The 25,566-nt window shown below is 39.6% G+C and overlaps 1 protein-coding gene across 2 annotated transcripts in view; it reads left to right on the plus strand.

Moving 5' to 3' along the window:
• LRMDA (leucine rich melanocyte differentiation associated) overlaps positions 1 to 25,566 on the plus strand; it is a 1,048,937-nt gene that overhangs the window by 786,056 nt on the left and 237,315 nt on the right. The window lies entirely within an intron of this gene.

Here is a 25,566-nt window from a genome sequence, read left to right on the forward strand (position 1 = left end):
GGGTGAATGAGGGGACCTCTAACTTACATGTGGCCTCCCCTTAGAGTCATCCAGTGAGAAAAGCTAAGATGCTTAAAGTCTCTATCCCAGCCTGAGAGACCCATGAATGAATAGGATGGGACTGTTGGTTTTCCTTTATCGCCACCCCCAACCCCCGAGAAGACGGCATCTCATCATTCCTACCTAACTTCACTTGAGATGAAAGGCTCAGGAATCCTGAGTGCTAATCACAGAGCCTCATGTCCTATGTTCTCCAGTATTTTTCCCATAGAATATCCCTGGATGAGGGGAATGAAAAGGACATTCACTAATGGGGACATTTCAAGATGAAATGAGATGATCCTCTTAACGGAGTAAGTCCAACAAGTACTTCTACTGTTGTGATTTTTATTATCTTTAGGTATTTTTATACACTTTTATGGATTTATATAAATGACCTTTTTTAAGATAAAGTGAGATATACACTTCTGAACATTTGAAGACATTTATCACTGTTATTTGATATTCCAACTCTACTGTCTTAATGGCGTCTGATTCATTCATAGTGTCTCATAAACTGTTTCAATATCACAAGTTTCAGGTGTTAGAATAAGTCATTATATGTGTCTTTTATGGAGATCTTAGAATAAAACACACCAGGAAAAGAAATACATTTTCACATATTTCCTCTTTTTAGTTAATCCTATCTAAACTTATTGCATATAAATTGGAAGAATTAAAGAAATGAGTTGAGAAATGGCATTTATAACATCAAATTAGATCATCTGGCTATAGTGGGCCTGGTGCATAATCTGTATATGTTCATTCAAAAGCCAGTTGGGATATTTAAAAAGTGACCAGGTCTACAGGAGTACAACCACTTCTTGGGAATAGGTAATGCAGAGACATACATTAAGAGTATGTGTGTGTGTTTGTGTGCATGTGTCCTTGAAAGGTCAGGTAGAAAACTTTGTACACTCCAAAAGTACTTGTTCTTTCTAGATAATTATCTTGTTTAGTTAGAACATAGCACCATAGAACTTGTTTAGTTAGAACAGACTTTATCTTTGTGACAGCAGCTTGGCTATGTACAGAAAGAAGGAATGATGGAACACTCCTACTTTATAAAAATAGAATTGACAATTACTCTACTGGGAGAAAAAGAGAGTATGCATGTTTTGAAATTGGAGAAGTTATTTCTTTATATGTGTCAATTTTGGACAAGATCTCTGATTCTCTGCTTTGAAGGATGAACATTAGAGCTTCTCCTACCACTCCCCATACCTTTCAATTTTTGTTAGTTACCTTATCTTTACACTGTCAATGACAATTGTAATAAAATTTGTAAAAGTGTTTTCCATCTCTGTTTAGTATTGATTCTGTATTTAAGTGAACTTGGGCCTTATTACCCGTTTTTGTGATCATAGCTTTTCATTCCTAAATTGTTAAACTCTAATTGTCTCGATTTTCTTCTCATGACATTTTTTATAAAGGGCATACAATTCCTGGATTCTTTAAGTTCTGTGTTTCTATTATATTTGAATGACATATGAGTTGGGTATAATATTTTTAGGATATACACTGTTTTAAAAAATAATTCCATAAATATTTCTTCATTTTCTCCTGGCATTAAATGTAATTCTGGGTAAGTATACTGTTGGTTTGATTTTTCCTCCTTGTATGTGATTCTTCTACTTGGCTGTCTGTAAACTCTTTTTTTCTTTGAATTCATTAGCTTCCTTAAGATTCATCTAACTGTGGATCATTTTATATATTATTTTCATGAAACCTGGTAAGTTCTCTTGATGTACAGTTTCTTTTTCTTCATTTTAGAGACTTTTTTGCAGTCTCTACAAATATATTAAATATTTATTTAAAATATATTTTAGTATGTTTTCTATTCTATTTTTTAGAGATATAAATAACATCTTTTTAATTTTTTAAAAAGATGTTATTTGATGTTTTTTTTAAAAGAAGTTATTTATTTTAATTTTTAAAAAATTAAAAAGATGTTATTTATTTGAGAGAGAGAAAGAGAATGAGCAGACGAAGAGGCAGAAGGGAAAGCAGAAGCAGGCTCCCCACTGAACAGGGAACCAGATGTGGGACTCTATCCCGGGACCCTGGGATCATAACTTGAGCTGAAGGCAGATGCTTAACTGACTGAGCCACTCAAGCATCCCCAGCATCTTTATTTTTCCATGAGTATTAGCTGAGACCTTTAATTTGTCTCTTTTCATGTGCATCTACTGTGATCATCTCAATCTTTTTTTTTCTCTCTCAGTAATTTGAATTCTAGTGTCTCTTTTCTATTCTTTCATCTTTCCAAATTGCTTTTTAGTTCTGAATGATATGGTTTTATTTCCTTAAGTTTTCTTTTTCAGTCCATTCAAAAAATTGTTTTGGGGTTTATCCTATTAGGAGTTGGCCAGGATTCTTGAACATGTTAAATTTTCACCCATTTTGTTAAGTTTTTCCACATTCTTTCAAATGTTTTCTGCACAGTCGCTTCTTCCTTTATGTTATTGCAGTGATGCATGTGTTAGACCTTTTGGTATTGTCCCATGGGTTCTTAAGATTCTTTTTGTTTTGTTTCCGTTTTGTTTCTGGTTTTCAGCCTGGATAATTTATTTTATTTTTTTCCCTTTTTGTAAAGATTTTATTTATTATTGGAGAGAGTGAGTGAGCGAGTGAGAGAGAGCATACAAATAGGGGCAGAGGGAAGAGAAGCAGACTCCCTGCAGAGTAGGGAGCCCCATGTGGGACTTGATCCTAGCAACCTGAGATCATGACCTGAGCCAAAGGCAGATGCTTAACCTACTCTAGCTACCCTGGTGCCCCAGTGGGTAATTTATTTTCCTTTATTTTCAAGGTTGCTGCATCTTTCCTCCATTATCTCTATTCTGCTGTTATCAGCTAATGAGTGTTTTATTTCAAAAAGTACATTTCCCAGTTCCAAAATTTCCAATTGTTTTAATATTTTCTGTTTCTCTCGAGAACTACTTTTCCACTAATTTCAGTCTTGTTTAACTTTACTTCTTGAAGCACATTTTTAATAGCAGCTTGGAAGTCTTTATTTGATAATTCCAGCAACTAGGCCATCTTGAGTTGGCACCTACTGATTGTCTTTTCCCTTCAGTATTGGTCACATTTTCCTACTTCTTTGTATACTGAATAACTTTTGTATTGTATCTTGGACATTTTGAACATTATATTTCTTTGATTTGGGGCTGTGTTATAACCCGAAGAACAATGTTGACTTCTCTTTGTTTTAGCAGAAAATCAGCCTCATTACTTTCAGAGCACAGATTGTGCTTCGCCTTGTGTGGGTTCCAATCCCGTTCACTTGCCAAAGCCTTCGCCATCCTTCTTTGATTCATTTTGTGCAAAGACCACTCAGGAGCGAGTATGGAACATGTGTGGTGGTTTACAGTCTTAATTAGCTTCTCAGAGCTTTACTAAAATGTTTTAGATATGTCCTTCATATGCAGAACTCAGAAGTGAGTCAGACATGTGTGGTTTTTGTATATGGAATTAGAAGTTTCCCTTCTATACTCTTTCCACCTTGAAATTCCTTTTATGCCTTCCAATCCTTAAAGAACAGCCTTTCTCACCTCTTAAGCTCAGGAATTGAAGGTAGAAATAGGAAGCAGAGATTTAGCTTCCTCTACTGCTGCTTGATCCCATGGCTCTGTGGAAATTGCTGCTGGGAACAGTCACAAGAAAAAAAGTGAAACCTGGAAATTCACGTATTGGTAGGTAGCTTCTCCACAACACACCGGCCTTTGTTTATTCCTCAAGATCATCAGGTATTTTATGCAGAGTTTTTAGTTGTAATCAGTGGAAGAGGTAGGGTGTATTGGGCAGAATGGTCGTTCAGTTGAATTACATTCAGTTGAGCCCCTCTTTTATTAAAGTCTTGTTCTCATTAAATTGTTTTATAGCATAAAGCTATTATGATATTTTTCCTGGTCCTTGAGATGTTGGGTTCTTTGTCTTTTGCATGATATGCTTCTGTCTTTCAGTCTTCCCTTTCCTGGTCTTGTTGTTATCATTTCGAGCAGGCCTGTGTGTTTGCCATGCTATTTCTTTTCCTTCTGATAATGTTTGAGTGATCCTGAAAATATGCAATGGATAGCTTCTTCTTCTTCTTTTTTTTTTTTTTAAGAGTGAGAGAGAGCACATGCACATGAATGAGGGTATGGATGGGGGAGGGGAAGGGAGGAGGAGACAGAGAGAATCTTAAGCAGGCTCCACACTCAGCACAGAGCCCAACACGGGGCTCAGTCTCATGACCTTGAGATCATGACCTGAGTTGATTTCAAGAGTTGGATGCTTAACTGACTGAGCCGCCCAGTCATCCCTGCAATGGATGGCTTCTTAATTATCTTTCCATCTTATATAAAACCAGTTTCTTTTACCCTCAGAGTTCAGTCTGAGAAGTATTCCATGTTTTATCACTTTAGAAATGGTGTGGGAGGAGACTAGGTCTGCCGAGGGACAGTGTGACCCTTGTCAAACTCAGCCTCAGTTCTCTTATGTGACATTGTGTGAAATGTCTTCCATCAAGGTTTTCTTGGGAGTCTGGGTTACTTCTCTAGTTCATCATGTGACTTGTCATCTTCACACCCTTGAGAGTCTGCTCACTTGTTAGTCTTCTGTGTTTCACTTGTTTTTCCTAGTATTTATTTAATTCATTATTTAGAAAGAGGAGATAAGAATGCCTGTATGAAGTCTGCTTCTCTTTAGACTTGAAAGCATTCATGAGAATTCATAGGATTTTGTGGATTTCCCTGTATGATTAGTGGAGACTGAAAGCGTTGTGTGGAAATGAGTTGTGTATGCCTCGACCAAAGCATCTCTGTCTCTTTCATGAAATTCCAATTTTGAAATCTTATTGTGTTAGTTTATATCCCCAACCTTGTTTAGTTTCTCTATTTATGTGTTTTGATGTTTTTACTAGTTTCTTTTAATTTTACTGTGTATAAGGGGAGGAATTTCTATAACACAATTTTATAAGAAATTCAAGAATTTTTTTAAGTATGGAAATTAATAAGCATAGGTTTATATGTATGCTAACTGTCTATGTAACCTCACTCTTTTCCCTCCTGACTTTTCAAATTCTATGGATTCTTGAAGGCCCAGCTCAAATCCTCCATCTTTTATAGTGCATTCTTCAGTGTTTCACCTAGAAATCATTTCTGCTCATCTAGAATTCAGCACAATTACTATGCCTCATTTTTGTACCATGCATAGTAGTAATTGTGATCTTTACAGTGTATGTGCATTCTTCTCTCATCTAGCCTGAGGGCTCTTTGAATGTAGAGACTTGTGTATTAATTAGTTTCCTTAGGATAGTATCTGAGATGCATACTTAATTAATACATCATCATTCCCATGTTTATCTGTTCTTATGTGGGATACTCAATTAAAAATAGGTATCTTTTCTTAAACTGTGGAAATGTGCTCCTGAAAGTGAAGTTTTCCTCTGCAAGTTTGGTTCATTACCAAATCTTCCACAGGAAATTCTTTAAAAACACAATAAGATAATGACTGTGAAAGTGCTTTATAAACAATGAAGTATTCTACATGTAGAAGACCATAATATAGTCATCATTTCACCTGTACCACTAACGGTCAGCAGGTCGGCTTGGGGACGAGCTTTCTTCACTTCTGCTTTGTTCCAGTGTCTTATCCTGACCTTGACACTCTAACAGCAGTGATCCTCAACAAGATAATCTGACAGTCAGCAGTGATTCACCATAGTCTATTACCTGCCTTTGTTAATAGCACTCAGACATCATATAGGTAATTCCCTGATTTTTTTGTCCATTGTTTCCATGATAAAAGATTTCTGTCTTTTACAGAAATCCCAACTCTAATTTCACAGAAGCTCTTCTGCAGAACCTCCCTGGCCTGCCCTCTTTTTCTAAAAATCAGTACCGTGTGTTCCAAGTTTGAACTCACAAGCTAATTGATTTTCCCTAAACTATTCTTTTATTTTTCCTGAAATATTTAAACAGTGATTTGGTGCTATGGTTATATATGCTCTCAAAAACTATTATGACCAACTGGAGAGAAGTAGGTATGATGGAACTGGACAGGTTTGAACAAGTTTGAATTTTTTATTTGGATGTGATTTTTGCATGCCTTTATCCTATTTCCTTGTTTTAGCTGTAAGGTCCTTGAGGAAAGGAATAATGATTAAAACTGTTTGAGAAAAATGGAGGACAAATGAGGGCATGAGCAATATTAATAGTATTATACATGGGATAAATTCAGTGGTATGGAGTTGCTGATCAAATACGGTAACCATAAATTGCAGGAGCATGACCAATTATACCTGGATGACCTTGGATAAGTTATTTAACCTTTGTGGGTCACATCTGTAATTTGAAGAGAATAAGAATATTTGCCTCCTAGGGCTATTGATAATGAACGTAATGTGTTTACAGCAGGGCCTGGGATAGAATATAGATAAAGAATGTTATCTGCTATCATCATTGTCCACTTCCCCATCATTGTTTTACTGTTAATAATGAAACTTCCATGAAACTTCTGTAAAGTAAATTCAGGACACTTGAAAAGATATAAAGCTTATAGAGCTTTGATAAGAATATGAGGTTTACTGTGCCAAAAGTTGATACAGGCTAAGGATTATAAAGTTAATAAGTACTTCTTATGGACCTTGTTTTAAAAGTGTTACATTATCTAATTTAGTGCTCATAACAATACTATGAAATTGATACTACTTTATGTCCATTTATAGACAAAGAAACCGAGGCACTGGCACTTTAACTAACCAGCCCACGGCCACATAACTAGTAAATGGTTGATTCAAGATTTGACTCTGGCCAACTTGAGCATTTAATCCTTATTTGGGGGGATGTGGTGGAGAGATACTTTCATATATGGGAGATCCAGAGTAGATGATTGGCCATATTAGATGTTTAGGCAATGTCCCTATAGTTAAGATCATTTTCAAAAGGATATTTTGAAACATGTTGTCTTGTCAGAGAATCTAGAGACATAGGGAGCCAAGTCCTGAACCAGGCAAAGGATGCTATAATTTGATCCAAGGCACATGGAATTAACTAGAAAGAAAAAGAAAGAAAGAAAAGAAAAGTGATTATGGGGTACAATGGATTATGGGTCTGGGTTGTGCTGGAAAGAATGATGGGCAGGTATTTAGGACAGCTGGGTACCGTTCCTTTTTTGGCCACCTTCTAGTTTGGTGACCTTGGGTAAGCCATTCCACCCTTGGTAGTGGAGGGTTTGGTTTCCACAGTGGTTGAATGCACAATCATATGGGATTACCTCTGGGTCAACTTCCATTTCTGAGACTCTCAAAACTTTTTGCAGTGTCCCCTCTGACATTGGAAATTATCCATTCTATGTATTTAACATTTATTTTCTATCTAATTTTGTATTTTGTACATTGGTCATTCATTCATTTGGCCCTGTTTATTAAGGGTGTATTATGAGCTCATTGTGTGACTTGTTTTCCTTGATTAAAATTGATCTGAGACAGAAGTAGTCTACCTCCTGGAATTCTCAGAATTAAAATAAATCACCTTAACATAATAAGCCACAACCATTGTTTTTCGTATTAATGATAATGGTGCGGTATTGTGTTGAATGCAAGTATGAGAAAAATTTCATGAAATCGTCCGTAAAAACTTTTTTTTAAAGGAGGATCTACTTTTTCCCCCCTTCTTTTTTAAAGTACTGGGACAACTGTGACATCGAATGAGATGAACCCTGCCTTCAGGAAGCTTACTGACAAGGACACAAATAACTATCCTAGAATTGAGGCTCCCAGTCTTGAGAAGTATTGATGGTTACTGAGTCCAACACACATGGGATCCCCATTACAACATCCCCACCAAGTGGTTGTCTGGTGTCTTCTTGAACACTTTAGGGACTGGGAACTCACTACAGCTCATTCTATCCAGGATAGAATGATTTGTTCTGAAGGTTTGTGTAGGAAGAAAGTACTGTTAGAGAGCAGAGGTCTTTTCTAGGTTGAAGAAGAACCATGATGATCATCTTAGATATAAATTTGGTACATGGAAATATTTGGCAAGCGTCGTAAATATCCTCTGTAGGAGTGAAGTCACAGAAGTACAGAAGTGAAGAGCATGTGTTAGTAACACCAAATGGTCTAGCTTGATTGTTTAGCAATGATGGGTTGGGAATAAGGAGCAATGAAATTCTTAGATAGACCAGGGCTGTAATTGGAGGGACCTTGAATGTCCTTTGCATTAGGGATAGATGATGAGTCTAAAGGAAATCATAATCCTATATCCAATGGGTGGCTGGTTGAGTAAATCACTGTTAGCACTCATATCTCATGTGTTCCCCAAATCCATATCCTTTATACTTACCTGGGAAATGACCTGGACTCATGGATTTTCTTTAGCTCAGAGTTAGGGTTAGAGCAGGAATTATGAAGGGCCCTCTGCTGGCCTCATTTCCATGTAGATCTGTTCTATATGCATAAAACCCTAACAGGAAGCTTTGTCAGTCTGCCCCACCTGATAGAGCTTTAAATCCTCCCGCCTCTACCTTCACTCTGGGACATGGGCTGAGTGGCTTACATGGCTTACAAAGAGAGAAAGCATCCTGATTTTTTGGGTGTGGAAGTTGGGGGACAGTGATAAACAGGCCTTTGCTTGTTATTGTCTTCTCCCATGATAAAGAACCCATCACTAGCATAGGAATTTCATGCAATGGTTTTTCTAAGAGCCATCCACCCCACTGCAGCCCTATCTGAAAATGTAAATATACTTCCTCGGGACAGATTTGCATTTTTTGGTGAAAGAAATTCATATATATATATGGCAAAGATGCCTCTGTAATTATAGAAAGTTTATTTCTGTCCCCAGATGTCAGCAATCAAATTCCACATAAATATATTTTGTGTAAATCTGTCGGCAGCTGGTCCCCATTCAGGTTTCTGGAGATATTAGCCTGTCTTTGAGTTTATGACAAAGTTAAAAATTATTCATTAAACTGACCTGCAGTATATTCAGTAACTGGAAAATTGCCTTGCAGTTCTATTTGGTTTGTAGATGTGATCACAAGTAAATTTTTAACTTAATTAATTGGCCGTTTCTGTTGACAAGAAATTTATGTGGTAATAATTTGCTCGAAATAGATGCCGACTGTAGGAAATGAGATATCCATCATAGGCTTGTGTTCCACCAGCTGCACAGTGGCTATTATGAAAGTATTTCAGCCTGCGCCGACCCCAGTGTTTGTGCAGTCAAGATTATATATACCCACGATCCATAGCCTGCCAGAGAGGCGCTGGTGGAGGTCTATGATAACAAAGACTTTGTGATTTATGGCTTGCTGTGAAAGCAGAGCTTGATGAGATTAAACAATTTCATAGCACAAGTGTTTCTCAAGACCTGATTTGTAGTTGCAAGCTGATGGTAAATCACATTTATATATCTGCAAGCGTGCTCAGCAGAGGACTGCAATTACAGTTTAAGACAGCTACTTTTTATTTAATTTTTATCCTGGTTTTGTCTCTTTTATATCCCCTTCGTCTGCAAACCATTCACCTTCACGAGTCCTTTCCTGGTTAGAAGGCCAAAGATGGGAGTCCATGATGTTCTCCTTGTCTTTGTGCCAGCTTAGGAGAGGGGCTGGGAGGATTTCAGAGCAGCCCAGACTGGTTCAAACTGGCTTTGACTGGGGTGTGCTCTTTGTTCATTTCTTTGTCCAAAGACAAGTCTGTTTCCTGTTTTCCACTGGCGTGCAGCTGATACTTGAACTTCTTGCCGTATAACCGAAGGAAGAGGGACCTTCATCATCCAGGGATATAGGGCAACTCTGAGTACATAATGCTGAAGGGAGTGAGAATTAAACTGGTTTAGGAAGCTAGACTTGAAGGTTGCAGCTTACGGCTGGCTCCCCTTCATTCTGAAATGTGGAATTGTGTTTCCCCTGCAGATTTATGAGGAATAAACTGTTATCAGTTTATTTAACCATTTCATTGATTATCTACCAAGTGGACACATCTCTGTGCTAAGTACTAGGATAGTCCCTCCCTTCAAATCTCTGCCCTCAAGCAGTTTGTAATCTACATGTGGTGCTTACCAATAAAATAACAAACTAGAAGTGGCAAGACATAATGTGGTATTCTTAAATGGGTGCTAGATACACTATTGAAGGTCAGAGGGAGAGGGGTGTGGGCAGTACTTCTAGCTGGGAAACGGAGAAGGTGTATAAAACAAAGGCTCCCAGGACAAACTGGATTTTAAGTAGGGAAAGAGCATTCTGAGAATTCCACTTATCTGTGCTGATGGAGTCCTCCAAAATACCCAGCCACAGGTTCAAGTCCAGGCTGAGTGGCCGGTGATTTAATAAGTAATAACTACACAATAATAACTTTCATGGAGTGCTTAGTGCATGCCACAGTAAGTGCTTTATATGTATCATCTTACTAACCCTCATAACAAATGTGTAAAGTGAGTACTATTGGGCTCTCCATTTTGGGAATAAGGAAAGTGCGGTTTAGAGAGGTTAACTTGACTGTTTTCATCCTCAGGTATTGAGTTGAGCTGTTCTGAAAGCATAGTGTATTTTACTCCAAAGCCCATGTTCTTAACCACTGGTTTTCACTGCCCATGAATATTATTATCTTTTGAATTTATTTATTAGAGAGAGAGTATGCAAGCACGATCAGGAAGAGGAACAGAGAGAGAGGAAGAAGCAGGGAGCTGGATGCAGGGCTCACTCCCAGGACCCTGGGATCATGACCTGAACTGAAGGTAGTTGCTTAACCAACAGAGCCACCCAGGTATCATAGGATTATGAATATTATTAAGCAGAGAATATCACTTCTCTGCTTACCGGTCATATTCCCAAGAGCTCAGATCATTCCTATTCCCTACAGTTTGGGGTATTACAGTTGGTCTTTGTGGTTGGCTGAAAAGTAGTCACCCAAGTGTGACCATGTCCCAATCCCCAGAACCTGTGAATGTTACCTTACATGGCAAAGGAGACTTGGCAGATGTGATTAAGTTATAGGTCTTGTGAAAGAGAGATTACCCTGGTTTTCATGTGGTCTGAGGTAGTCCTTATGGGAGGGAATTGAGAGGTGGATGTCAGGGTCAGTGGAGGAAGTGGTATGAAAGGAAGCAGGGATTGGAGCTGCTTGGAAGCACTTGGAAGGTGCAGGGAGAGGGACACAGGACAAGGAAGAAAGCTCTTAGGCAAGACACCCATGAGAAGCTAAAACAGGCAAAGACCCGGATTGTCTCCTTAGAGCCTCTAGAAGGAGACTGCCTTGCTGACTGCTTTCCTGTGTAGTAGAACTCATGTCAGCCTTCTGCCCACCAGAACTATGAGATTATAGACTCATGTTGTAGAAGCCAATGAGTTTGGGCTCATTTGTCACAGCAGCAAAAGGAGATGAATACAGTCTTAAACAGATTCCAACAGATTCCAAGCTCTGTACAGAATTTGACCCTGACTTTAATGAGATATTGGGTTTTCTTTGTTTGTGGTGGGAGTGTCCTTTTTGATTTCTATATTCTTCCCATTCTTTTTGTACCATAAGGGCAGTGATCATTGTTTTATTTACCTGTGAATCACCAGTGCTTAGCACAGTACTTCGCATGTGGGTAAGTGAGACGACTTCATGCTCTTTTCAGCATATAGGTGTTCAGTCTGTTCAGAATCCAGTTTCCTCCGTAGCCCAACCTGACAGCATAACTTGTTCTCTATGCACGAATTATTGTCTTCTTGTCTACAAATTCCAACTGTATCTGTGCATTAAGGGGAACAATGGGGACAGTCTTGGCTTAATCTCTAGTAAGTCACAGTGAATGTTTAATTGTGCCAAATATATTTTAAAAATAGGGGAACCTCTATCGTGATAGCACAAAGATAGGAAAGTTTAATGAAGAGCATATGGTTTCTGGGACCCTCTCGTGCTTCCATTCCTGTGTCAGCTTTTGTCTTTTATTTGATAGTTGGGTAGTATTTTCTGTCTGTTTATTATTCCAGGTTTTATGCCTCTGAGAGTCTTTTAGCTGGAGACTTATAGTCATGGTCCTGTCCACTGAGTACAGATGTTAAACTCACCCATGAAGCTCTTTATGAGGGGGTGAGCCAGGCCAGTATCTTTGGCTGGGATTCCAGGGACATGGCTTGAAAATCTTGGGAAAGCTGAGAGCTTCGTCTCTCCCTCTAGGGTACTAGTGTATTAGCCTCCCAATAAAAGTTAATTGAATTTAATTTTATGTTTTAAGTGTGATACATTTTAAAGTTCTCCCCAGTGCTGGAGTCCCTCTTGAAAAGGCAGTAAATTCATATTATTAAACTACCAAATGTAATTCAGCTCAAATAAGCATATTCGGCAATCTTTATTCTGGTTATGTGGGACTGACCTTGTGTTGAGACTAAATCATTTCATCCCAGACAAAGTCTATTGGAGTTAATTGGGGAAGCAATGTAGATGTGCGGTAGGTCACCCTAGGCTTTTTATTCTCTTTCTGGCCCACATTCAAAGAGTTGCCACAGCATACGTTTCCTGATGCCAGTTCTTCCATCATTCTATAAATATCGGTATTTGACACAGTGTGGAAGATGAAAAGACAACGAAGACTTCCCCACCAGCGATTCTCTATCAGACGCATATCGTATAATTTAAGATGCCTAATTTGTCAGCCTGAGACACAAAGGCCCATGTGGGGTGGGAGAAGTCACAATGGACTGGAATTTGGATGAATGGATTCTAAACCCTGCCTGACCATTAACCAGCCTAGTGACCTTGGGCTTGGACATTTCTTGTCTTTGGGCCTCAGTTTTTCCACCTTTTCCCCCCCACATTTCTTAAATGAGGGTGTTGGCAGTCGTTTTCCAACCTCGATCTAAGAGGTAACAGTATGTTGAATTTCTTGGCAGCTCTGTTGAGAGACCAGAGTGAGGGTGGGGTAAGCTGCAGTGAAGGGTGAGACCAGCTCCAAAGAGCTTTAGGCCCTCGGCCACCTACTCCTATTCCAGAGTGAGTAGCTACTTCAGCAGAGGGAACTCCCAGCACACAGGTGTGTTTAAGACCTACTTCAGTCATATGATTTTAGTCCTATCCCCCAGATCTCTGTCCAAACTCCTCTTTTTTCAAAGCTTAGACCAAAGTCCATCTTTATAGGAACTCCTGCTCAGCCGCTAGATTCTCTGGATTCCATAAAGACCCTGTTCTGAATTCTTTTTTCTTTTTAAATTTAATTTATTTACTTGACAGCAAGATAGAGCACCAGTATGCAGAGTGGCAGGCAGAGGCAGAGGGAGAGGGAGAAGCAGGCTTCCTGCTGAGCATGGAGCCCAATACGGGGCTCAATCTGAGGACACCGGGATCATGACCTGAGCTACGGGGCAGATACTTAACCAACTGAGCCACCCAGGTGCCCTCCTGTTCTGAATTCTTTCAGAACCTACTTAGATGCTACCTTCATGTAACCTGGCGTATTGTGCCATGCGTTATAGATTTAGTTATCTTAATCTAAGATGCTCAACAGAAGTGCTCTAAGGACAGAGATCCTGTATATTCTTTGGAATCGTCTGAAGTAATGAACATTTAATGATAACAGCAAAAATATTTATTAAAATAAGATCGTGCCAGCCTGCCCCTGTTAGGAAAGGTAATACATTCTTAGCAGAAATAAAATGTGTTTTGTTTGATCTGCTTTTTAGCATTGTGTTCATAAACATTCTCTGGTGACACCATTGTTAACTCATTTCCAAGGGAGGAAAACGTCATTGCTAAAACTAAAATTCTGCTCTCTGAGCTCTATAATAAGATCAGCAAGTAAATCTCCTCTGGAGGAACCCCCGACACAACCAGGCCTGCCAGATCTATATGGACTTTAATTCCATTTGAATTTCCTTGCTGTGGCAGAATTAATGGTTTGGGATTAGTTTTGTATTAGAAAAAGGAGAAACACCAAGAAAATCAGCCCTGAATCAAGACAGGTTCAAAGAGCTCAGCCTCCTGATGTAATTTCCAGTCCATTCATTTGGGTAGAACTCTTTATAAACTTTTAAAAATTTTTGACCAGATTTGCCAACCCCCAAACCCACGTTACTACAATATAGGAAGATACTCTGGCTCTTACTAGGCAATCTCTGTTTTGGATAAAGGTGTATTCCCTTGTGTATTAGATAGAAAGACATTCTGGAAGAAAAAAAAAAAAAAAACACTTGAGATGTATAAAGCCAGAGTCAATCAGGAAATATGGTGATGGGCCATCCTCCATGAAAAACAAATGAAGGCATGTTCTCTCCATTAGGCTCTCATATAAGCATAGATTTTCTCCAACAAGGAGGCAGTTATCAGCACAAACATAAAAGATATTTAATAAGATGGACATTCAGCAAGGGTGTGTTCAGTTATTGAGAGTGAATTATTTACTAATGGTTTGTCCATGCTAAAGGAAAGGGGTATAATGGTGGAAAGACTTGTATAAACTTCAAGACCATTGTGGGATCCTTCCCCACAATGGGGAGAATTTGGCCTCTATAGTGGGGAAGTAGGTGTTTCTGTAGCCTTCCTCAATAAAGGGGTAATTAGGAGAAAATAAACAAAATCTGGACACAGGCTTTATTAAGTCATTTTCTATTCCCAAGCCTTTAAGATATACAGACAGAAAAATAGTCTGTCTCTTTGTGATGGTCTAAGCCATTCATGCCAAACCATCAGAGTGGCAGAATCCACCTTGGAGAATGTGAGGTCACCTTCTTTTATGACTATTTGCAAAGTTTTTTTTTTTCTCTTTTTTTAACATCTCCTCTTGAATGTTTATAATAAGGAAAACACGTAAAGGGCTCTATGGAAATGGAACTGCCTTACTCTGCGTGGTGTTACAAGGAGGTAGATTTCAACTCCTCCCCTAATAGAGTACAGTGTCTTTTCTCCTTATTACAGAAGGTATTTTAGTAGATTCAGTCCAGTTTTCACAAAGTGTTGGATCTGATGTCTTCTAATTCCCTTAATCTACAAAACATCTGGTGGTTATTTTTCAAAGTGCTGCCTGGACCAACAAGCTGGAATAGATGAATAATTGTCCCAATGAATGGACCTTTAATTATGTTTATTAACATGATCCTTTGGAGCATCTGATGGGTCCACATTATTGATCTCTTATCTTAGGTTTTGAATACTCTTTGAGAACAATCATTCCAAAGAACAGGATAATCTAGGAAGGAATGGGGGAAATTTCATAGATTGATTCTGAGAGAAGAATTTTGAAGGGGAATATTTATATTGGGTTTTCTGATGCCTTGCCATTTTCATTTTCCTTGTCCTAATAACATTTAAAAAAAATTCTTAGGACAATATTAAATTGTAGCCATTGTTAACTGTATGCTTAGATCCATATCCACACATATCTACCTCTGCCAACTTGGCAGAAGGAGTTACCAATGGACATAGCAGAATCACATACGTAATTATAGGGTGTCCTGAATACTCCCAAACTTGCCGACGACCTATTACAAACTCATTAATGAGCCTAATCCTTCATGTGAGTCAGCTGGTATAGATTTAAGTTAGGTACATTAGCCCTAGCACATATTTCCTAAAATACTTAACTTAAATCCTAAGAGGAATTTGCTTCCTTGGTAAGAGTTTGCTGCAAAACATGGGTTTGCAAGTAAGACTGAAATATTTATATTATTGATTTTTATGACTATTTTATAAGTAATTATGAAATTTAGGTTTCATGGTCTTCTGCATGAAATGGTCATCTGGGACTCTGTCCTCTCTTCTGATGACAGTGTTAGGTGGACTTCTCTTCTTTAGAGCAAGCTGCCACACTCCCTGAAAAGGGAAGCCATACCTTCAAGGAGGAGACATGCTTTGCACATTTAGTATGTAGTGCAAATATGAGAGATGAGTTGGCATTGAGGGGTAGTTGTGGGTATGTGTGACATGGAAAAAGAGTCATGAGCTATTTTCCTAGTTTTAGACATAAATCAATATTGAACTCTAATTATAACCTTTCATTTAGCTCAAAGAAGAGCAGGAACCATGACATTTTAGGTGATAGTTTCAAAATTCTGGATTTTGGGGTTACTTTCTTTTATCTTCTAGCCTGATCCTCTAAAAACGAAACAGGATTTATTTATTTTTTTTCTCAAGGAGCCGCAAATGAGTGTTATTGCAAAATGTCCCTTTAGCTATTCGAGGTCTTTTCTGGTTCCATATAAATTTTAGAATTATTTGTTCCATTTCTTTGAAAAAGATGGAAATGAACCTAAAGTCTTTCTCTGCCTCAGGAGGGATGTGGCATTCACAATTTCCACTTGGTTATCTGCTTTTTCTACCTTCCTCCCTCCCTGTCTTTTACTTTTGGATCTCAAAGTAAATAACACATGCACTTTATCTTTAACTTCAGATAATGGGAGTCACAGTCATCTGGGGTATTGTGATGAACAATGTACATTTTATACACATGGTGTCATAATAATTTAAAATGTCATCTTAATCTATTTATGATCTTCTAATGACTGAAATGTTTTACAATTGTGGGGGATATTTTATAACTGAAGTTTTAATGGCTGAATCACTAACACCTGGCTGTCTGGAATGCTTTTTCTTTCTCCCAGTTAGGCATTTAAATGCATTTCTGGAAGGCCCAAGGGGTGGGATGTGACATATAAGCTCTTAAAAGGAGGAAAATTAGTTCTTGATACCTTAATGATCAGTCAGGTGAACGTTTGCATACTTAGCATTAATGCTCTTAAGTGGAATAGCTTGATTAAGACCCTTGGTAGGTATTTTTTTTGTATTTCAACATCCTTCTATATGAGATTACAGAGGGGAGTGCTGCTATTGTGCCCATCCCTTAAAAAACAAGTCTTAAGATTTCCCATAAGGAAGAGTTTCATTTTATTTCTCCATTTATTTATATTTATTTTACCACCCTTCTACTTCTCTAGCTTTGATTGGTTTCTAAGATGAGCAAGTTACCTTTTTATTAGGAGTTTATTATGTACTCTTTGTTTTACTGAGCTAAGGTGTATATTCAGATATATACCTGCATGTGTACAGGTTCTTGCCTGTGGATGAGCATACAATTGGGTAAAGAAGACCAGAGGTATACACATGAAAATATCCATGAACCATACATGCCAATTTGTAATTAAGCCCATAGCAGGCCTCCAGTAGATGTTTATTAATGATGATAGTGGCACTAAATTATCTGGCGCAGGCCAAGAGAGGTCAACATGAGGTTGCCCAGAAACCTTCATTAAACAGTCACAGAGATAAGACTGCATTTTAGTTTCTCCTGTTTGTATGACACGTGTGCAGCCTTCAAGTGCAGTGTCCCACTTAATTTTCATAGCAATCACTGAAGGAATTAAAGGGGATATTTATAACCACGCTTTGCTAAGGTGAAAAGGAGGGCTCAGAGCCGTAAGACGACTCACCCAACCAAGTCTGCAGGCTGGAGAGGCAGCAGGGCAGAGCCTGGAACCCAGATCTTTAGGATCCTATCAGCTTTTTCCTGATAATGCTTCCAATCCCAGGGGTCCTGGCGGAGTGGCTTCAGGTCAAAGTGTTGCCTTATAATGGGTCATTTGCTTGAAATGTTGCTGGATGTGCAGTGTCTTTATTCATGTTGTAGCTGGGAATGTAATGGCAAATCTGTGTATATTTGTTTGCAATGAAGATTGAGTAGACTGATGAATTAATGATAGGCTCTACTTCCATTTTTATCAACTAATAGTGTTCCTGGTGACAAGTGCCCATGATGTCACTTTATGACTCTTAATGCATGCACTTCTGTTGTTCCTGCGTTGTAGGTAGATTCAGCTGATGTTTCTTTCACATTCCTGCTTTGACTGACATCAGAAAGCCCTGCTTGACCGTCAGCTTGTGGATTCATCATTGCACAGTTAATATAGACAGGTTCCATGCTCCCTGTCCCAAAGGCATCAAGCCGGCCCAGACATTACTAAACATGGTTAGGCCACCTCATCAAACAAAAGTCCACTCTAAAATGTTGGAAGTCAAAGAATTGGGACAGCTGTGCTTGGAGATTTGGGACAATAGTCTGTGTTTCTATCCCTGTGTTTGTTTGTTTATTTGTTTGAGAGAGAGTGTTGAGGGGGAAAGTGAAGGAAAGGGAGAGAGAAAAATCTCAGACTCCCTGCTGAGCACGGAGCTCATCATGGGGCTTGACCTCACCACCCTGAGATCTCGACCTGAGCCAAAAAGTAAGATGCTTACCCGACTGAGCCACCCAGATGCCCCTATCACTGTGTATCTTGAGGCAAATATTTTCATATGTCTCTAGACCCAAGTACTTTAAATGAGAGCACAACGCTTGCTTGCTATTGCTTGTGGGATTTGTAAGGTGACCGAAAAGGTAATTTTGTTGACACACTTAGAAAAATGTGAAGAATTATACAAATGGGATCTCATGTTTTGTGCTGCTATCATTTTAGACTTTTACTCTTCAGTATTTCCTTAGAGGTGTCATATAGGTGATTATAGTTATATAGCTATGGCATACGGTGGCATCATAATTTAGCTTTTATAAGACTCCTTGAGTTTCACCACACATGTAGTTTGGTTCAAGTTCAAGGCTGAGGGTGATAACTATTAGGGTAAGAAGTCTTTGTAATTAATCAAATTAATGAGCCATTGGCCACACATGACAGGGTCATCTATGATTTCTGCAAACATTGTAAAGTTCCCATGTTACCATATCTCTCTACATGATTCCAGCTGGGATGTGAAAAATGTTGAAGTGACCATCTATCCCTCACATTGATCTCTGAGATATAACTTGGGACCCTTAAATCTATATACTGTCTGCTTTGTTGTTACGTCATAGTATTTGGCTTCATGTCACTCATTCATAATTAGGCAGCTGACCTTCATGTTCTATATTCTTTGTCATGGCAGCCATTGTTCAGGAGGAGTGCTATGCTTGGATCTTGTTCTGGATTAATAACGTCTACAGTAATTACCATCTTAGTGGTAGGGGAGTGATAAGTATGGGTATTTGGGGGTTACTTGTGCAGAAGCTTGGTAATAGATCCCTGTAGCAATTTCTCAGGGAAAAACTCATTTGAAACTTAGTATTAGGTTCTTGGGCCAGTGACCCACGTGAACTCTGTTTCTTTGTGTATAGGTTGCATCTTTCTAAGAGAGATAGGCTATTTTGGATAGTCCTCAGTTGGTCTTTTTAAATTTCTTGGTTAAGTTGAGAGACTGGAAAGTCTTGAGTTTGCTCATTGTTCCTGACCTTGTATCCAAAACCCTCAGATGGGGAGAATAGTAGTATTGTTGATCTAAGTATTTACCTTTAAACTAGTGAGGTCACTTCTTGGTATCTATCTTTACTCTTCCCAAAGAATTTGTAAAATGTCTTATCTCCTTTCCTAAGCCTTAGGATTCATCCATGTATCTTAGCTTCAGACTTGAGTTTGTCCTTGTCCCTGACCTGTTAAAACATTTTTATCAATAATTTGTAAGGAGCTCAAAAGGGGCCTTGCTTATTAACTTTAAAAATACATGGTCAGAGAGGTCAAGAGACATACCAGAGGTTTTAGATCATAGTTCTAAGTGGTCTCAACATGCTAAAACACTGCCTGACAACTACCAGACAAAATTGAATAGAATTGTAAGTTTGAAGTTCTAGCTTTATATTTAAGAAATCAATTAAAGAAGCATGTGCTTGAAAGGTTTAGGCTGGCAGTGATCCACAACAAAATATTGGGATATTCTTCTTGTGATGTGATGTGCATCCCCATTTGAGATAGCTTAGAGAAGTTTTGCCATGTTGAGTGTAATATCTTCTTGAGATCTGCACAGTGCACACATCATCTAGAAGACTAAATTTAGTGTAGGGTTTCATGTTTTAAGAAAAACAGAAAAACTAATAGAGAGGGACAAGGCTGTTGAGTATTATGTAAATACTTGGCCTAGACTAGAAAAGATGAGGGTAACACACTGAATCTTCTTTCTAATAGTTGAAACATCATCATATCGGTGAGGACACGTAGGGTAGCTCTGAGGACAAACTTAAGGTCTGTGGGATAATAGTACAGGGAGGGAAGTTTTGTCCCAGTGGAGAAAGGGAATTTTATTACAGGATCTTTTGAAACAGGACGATATATTGTCTTGCAAGACATGAAGGCCAACTGCCCTAGAAGAGCTGGAGGACCATACAAGCAAGGTGGTGTCAAAGAGACCTCTACAACCTTGTGGGAAACTGGTCAGCCTCATAGGGACAAAGATGCTTTCTGACTCATATTTATCATGGTGTGAGGGTGACAAGTTTTGCCCACATATTTTCAGTCCTCTCCTTGTTTGTATTCAGGTTGTCACACAGACTTCCTTTTTTTGAGAAATCCAGTGGTCACTCACTTGGATACCAAGCAAAATTTGAGTTTCTAAGAGTTGAGCTTTTGCCCACTCCTCCGATCCTCCAACCTCTGTGGGCATGGCCTCTACTGTCCTTTCACAGCGGTGGGATAGGTTTGCACTGATGGGCTCCAGTTCTCCTCCCAGGGGCCCCTCATAGCTCTTATAATCAAGCTGGCGAAAGGACTAGGGATCCCCTTATTGTTTCTCACCTTGTTCCCTTTGCTCCCACTGTCTACACCCCACCTTCCCATTCTTCTCAGGCCCTACCTTCAGATGCTCTCTTGACCCTTCATCTTTCCCTTGTACTTGACTTTCAAAGCATAGTGCCATCCTATCTCCTTCCCAGCCTCCTCTCTGAAGCTTTATCCGTCACTTTTCTTTAGGCCCGTGTGCATTTTCCCAATCATACTATGGAGTGCTTAGCTGTTCTAAGTTTTTCATGGCTCTTAATTTTATCTCCCTATCTCCATAGAATTTAACTTGGGATTAGGACCTTTGCCTTGCTTGGTACTCAGTGAATACTTGTTAGTGACTTCCTGGTTGGATTATACCTATGACCACAGGACAGAACCAACTGGCTAAAAAGGATTATACCTTGACTCTCGCCTCATTAGCACAAGGCCGAAACCAATTTATTTAAGTACCAAAAGTATAAGGCTCTACGCAAAGTATATTAATATGTTGAACAAGCTAGTTTACTTATTATTACGACATCCTTCTAAACCCTACTGCCCCCTTGTCATCACTACATTGAGACTTAGCTGGCACATCGGAGGAAATCCCTGGAAGGCTGTGCAGCAAAGCCAGTAGTCAGCTCTTGCTCTGCTTTTACAGATTCATTCGGAAGGTTGAGAGATGCCTCTCTGAGTCTCTGGTTTCCTTTGGTGCAAAGTGTTTTGTCAAATTGGTCTCTAGTTTGGAGATATTCAATGGGTTAACTTTGACTCCTTCACTAAACCCAACTGTTTAATGTTTTTAGTGGCATAATGTGTTAATAACCATACAGCTGTTGTTTCTCAGCCTCTCCCCTTAATTGAGTTAGGCACCATTTAGTAGGCTGAGTTCAAGTTGTAAACAAATTATTTTTGCATATGGATCAATGGAAATTTAATAAAGTTTATTAAAACTGTATATTGGACCAAGGAGTGTTGTTTTCTCTCATGGATATAAACCAACCCCATTAGGCTGACCTGTATTAAGTGAATCGCAGGGCAGAAAATATTTCTGGTCATTTAAAGATTACTTTGGATCAGCAGATGGTAGCTAGCCTCAGAGTGCAAGTTTTCTTATTAATTCATTTGCATAAGCACACATGAATGACTTCTAGACATCATTTACCCACTATGCTTATTTCCGATGCCTAGTATGGTTGCTGGCACATAGTAGGGATGCCAGCAGAGTTGTCAGAGGAGGGGTGGCATGCTCAGGTGCAAAGGAATGGCTCGATGTGCTGAGAGCCCAGCAGCTGGCGAGGGGCAAACCACTGATGAGCCCAAAACTCTCCGCTCTGAGCCCAGAGCTCTTATCACTCCAGTGAACTGCCCTCCATTGATTCATTGCCTGTGAAATGTCTCCAGTGTTCCACAGATACCTTCTGCCTGTTCTCATGGCAATCTCAGTTTATGTTGCAATAAATGTTATCTTAATCTCAACTGATTGACGAGTTCTTAAAATAACAGCATTACCGAGCTTCCCACTCAGATTGTAAATCACAAATATTCTGCTCTTTGGAAAGCATTTGGGGTGGTTAGCCAGTATTTCAGACATAGCTCTGGCAGCCCAGTTGCAGTTGGAAGTATCTGAAGGGCCTTTTGGAGGAAGGAGTTAAATGTTGGTTCTTAGATAACTCAGTGCAGGATGCAATTTGTGGCAGGCATTCTAGGCTCCAGGACCTGAATAGTCATCTGTAGTTTTGCAGTTAAAGCAGAAGAGAACAAAGACAAAAGCCTGCTCTTTTGGCCCTGAATGACAGCAGTTGGGAGGAGAACCCTTTTGGATGGTAGAACAAGCGTGGAGATGATCATTCCAGCTTTCTTGTGTCAGATTTGCTGGCGAGAAGGAGGCAGTTCTGTCTGGCTCTGGCTAGAACGTTTCTTTCCGTCTGGGGGCCTGTTGTTTCTGTCATTCCTCCTGGAAAGTGGAATCCTAACTATGGGCAGCTGGTTAGGACTGGAGCCTTGGTGACTCCTGAAAGTTATAACAAATGGAAGTCATTATCACCATTGCCCCCCTTTACCTTTGTGCTACTTGAGGCAGAAAATGATTTTTCCCCCCGGTTTGTTTTGGAGTCTTTCATCCAGAGAGAAAGGGATTAGCCTATGGCTACAATAGTGCTTTCAGGGCCTTTTGGCGTGCTGCAAATGTTTACTTATCCAGGTACAAATAGGTAAAAGCACATAGTTAAAGATCCCAGCTGCAAGGTCATTTACCTTTTTAAAATTCAGCCGCATGTGCCGACTGAAGTTGAGGGCTTGCTGGTATGAGCCATTAACTGCCTGTTGTACGTAACCTCTCCTTGTCTTACACACAGCTGCGTGCGAGTCGCTGGTGCCTGCAGCCGGCCCACCATGCATGCCTTGCGAGCAACAAAAGCAGTTTAACTTGTGATCGCTGATCATATGATCCACTTACAGGGTGCAGGCTCAGTCAAGTAGAACTGGTAAATCATTAAAAATGCGCCTCGGCGCTGTGCCTGCGGAGTACAACAACATCATGCGAACATCTCTTCCCCCACCCCCAACCAGTTAGCGGCTTTGGGAAGGAGCTGGTACCAGCTGCGCCTTGGAGAAATCTCATGTCGCTTTAGCCTAACATGGTGGGAGATTGTCAGTGACTCCAAGCAGCGCAGGAGAGGAAGACAGAAATAATCCGAAATGGCAGCCGTCCTCTCCCCTTGTTCTTTACTTATTAACTCAACCTGGGCTGAGTGTTTTCTGTGTGTCAGGCCCAGTACTGGGGCCTAAATTGCAAAAATGAGAAAAGAAATGGATTTTGACTCAGAGACTCTCACAGTCCGCCAAGAACTCAGTTCACTGCCAAGCGTTTTAACACAGGCACCAACCAAGTGCCGTGCAACCCTTAGAGGCCTGGGGAAGCCAAAGAGGATGCTTTGGACCTCAAAGGATGAATCAGATGTCATCAAGGACACATCTGGGGTCACACTGTGTCCTCAAGGACACAACTTGAGCTGAAACCAAAAGCCTTACTTTCTAGAATTCTTTCCTCTGTGCCATATACGTTTTTATACTCAGTTTTTATACTCAGTTTCTCATAGGCTTTGACAAATTGTTCTGTGACTCTGTAATGGAGGGCCCAATGAGTCCTCTCTTCTTATTTCCAACTCATCACTATCTAGTTGCTTCTGGCATCAGGTTATCCAACCATAAACCCTCTGGCAAGGGACCCTATATCCATAGTATACTTGATTTTTCCATAGCTCCAAAAATGTTGGGGGTACGCAATTGATGGGCAGCCCTCCTTTTGTTTTCTAATTAAGCAGTAAAAAGCCAAAGCCAAAGAACCAGGGAGTTAAGTAATAGGACTTAGAATGTTCCAGATAAATGTTTCTCCTATATGTATACCAGAAAGTTGGCTGTTGAAGGAGAGGGGAGGGAAGAGCCTTTTATGGGCCCATGTGTATGTGTCACATACATTATGCAGGTTCATATATTCTGAGGTATTTTTGTCTCTCAGGAGTCCTGCAGTTTGTAAGGGTGAGACAACCTTAAAAAAATCACTTGGACCTCAAGGAGCCCTAGAGAAGAGATGTAATAATGTATTCATTCCTGTACATGCCATTTTAGTTCTTCCAGTTACTCCATTCCATCTTCCAAGCAATCAAGTAATCATAGCCCTTAAATGCCTTCTGTTTGTCTCTCAAAAAGTTTTATCCAGAAGTCCCTTCCTTGTACTACAGCTCAACTTTGGGAAGAAGACTTATGTGGGATCGGTACTCCTTTCTTTGTCTTACTTGGTGCGCTTGTACCATGGTCAGTTACAACATCTTTGAACCATCCCTTCATTGGGTGGGAACCATCCCTACAGACAGTCACTTGCTGAGAATAGCTTCCTGATTCTTCTCATTGGGACTGTTGTCTAGAGGCCAAGATGAGACAGAGAGTTGGAGAAATTCCTCTAATGTTTCTGCAACCTACTATTCCTTATTCTAAAACACTAGTAAGGGCTATCCTTTGGCTGGCTGTGGAGAAGAACAAGCTTGTTCTTCAGAAAGACATCCAACTCCTTAGCACAAAGAAATAGAGACCTGGGACTCAGGCTTTGTAGAATTAGGGGTCAGATAAAATGGGTCAATTTACTCAGCTTCCTGCTTTACATCTATATAAAGGAAATTATACTCCCCATCTCTACCCACCCCCACCCCCGACTCAAACTTCAAAAAACTCCACTCAAAAACCAGGAGGGGTAATTGTAGCCTATTAGGTATAAAACATCTATTAAAATCTCTTCCTTATACAGAAGCAGGTATTTAGTGGCAGAACTGAGAATGAATGAAACAAACAAGAAGTGTTTTCATGAGAAATTGATATATTACTATGCGCGTATGACCATTTTTCATTAGAATTTGGAGACTTATATTTCTTTATCATTAAAAATCGGTCATAAGATCTGTGATCGCCGTGTGCGAGGTACCACCTATAGAGGCAGAGGCTTGTTTTATTTTGAAATCTAGAAAAGTCATGCAGCTACTTGGGTAGGGCTGATGGCCCAGAATTTTAACTCAGGCTGTTGTTACAAAGGAATGGAGAAAGAGCTCTTCATTGGGAAGGCATTTTAAAGTTGGGATATTATTATCATTGATCTTGGCAGGAAAGTTGTGTTCTACCCTGGGCGAGTCATCAATTCTTGGGAAAGGCACTTCGCTTCTTTCAGTCTTTGTTTTCTCATCTGTCGAACAGTGACGTTAATACGTTCCCGACATACTTCACGTGGCTGTGAAAAATCAGATGCTGTCCTGGGTTCTCTGCCTTTCTCCTACAACGGATGAACTCTCTTCCATCCTTCAGCCCTTAGGTGATTTTGTTTGGACTTGCTCTTGGAGCATTTGTTTTATTTGCTCCTGCTACTGCCTTGTTGACTTACCTTTTTCCCTCCCACTAGAAGGCATGTGAGCTGCCACAAGTCACAGCAGGACTTACTCTTCTCCGTCTGGGGCAAGGTAAGGTGCTTGA

This window comes from Mustela putorius, unplaced genomic scaffold (genome assembly GCF_011764305.1).
Source record: "Mustela putorius furo isolate JIRA1106 unplaced genomic scaffold, ASM1176430v1.1 tig00000698_pilon_pilon_pilon, whole genome shotgun sequence".
NCBI lineage: Eukaryota > Metazoa > Chordata > Mammalia > Carnivora > Mustelidae > Mustela > Mustela putorius.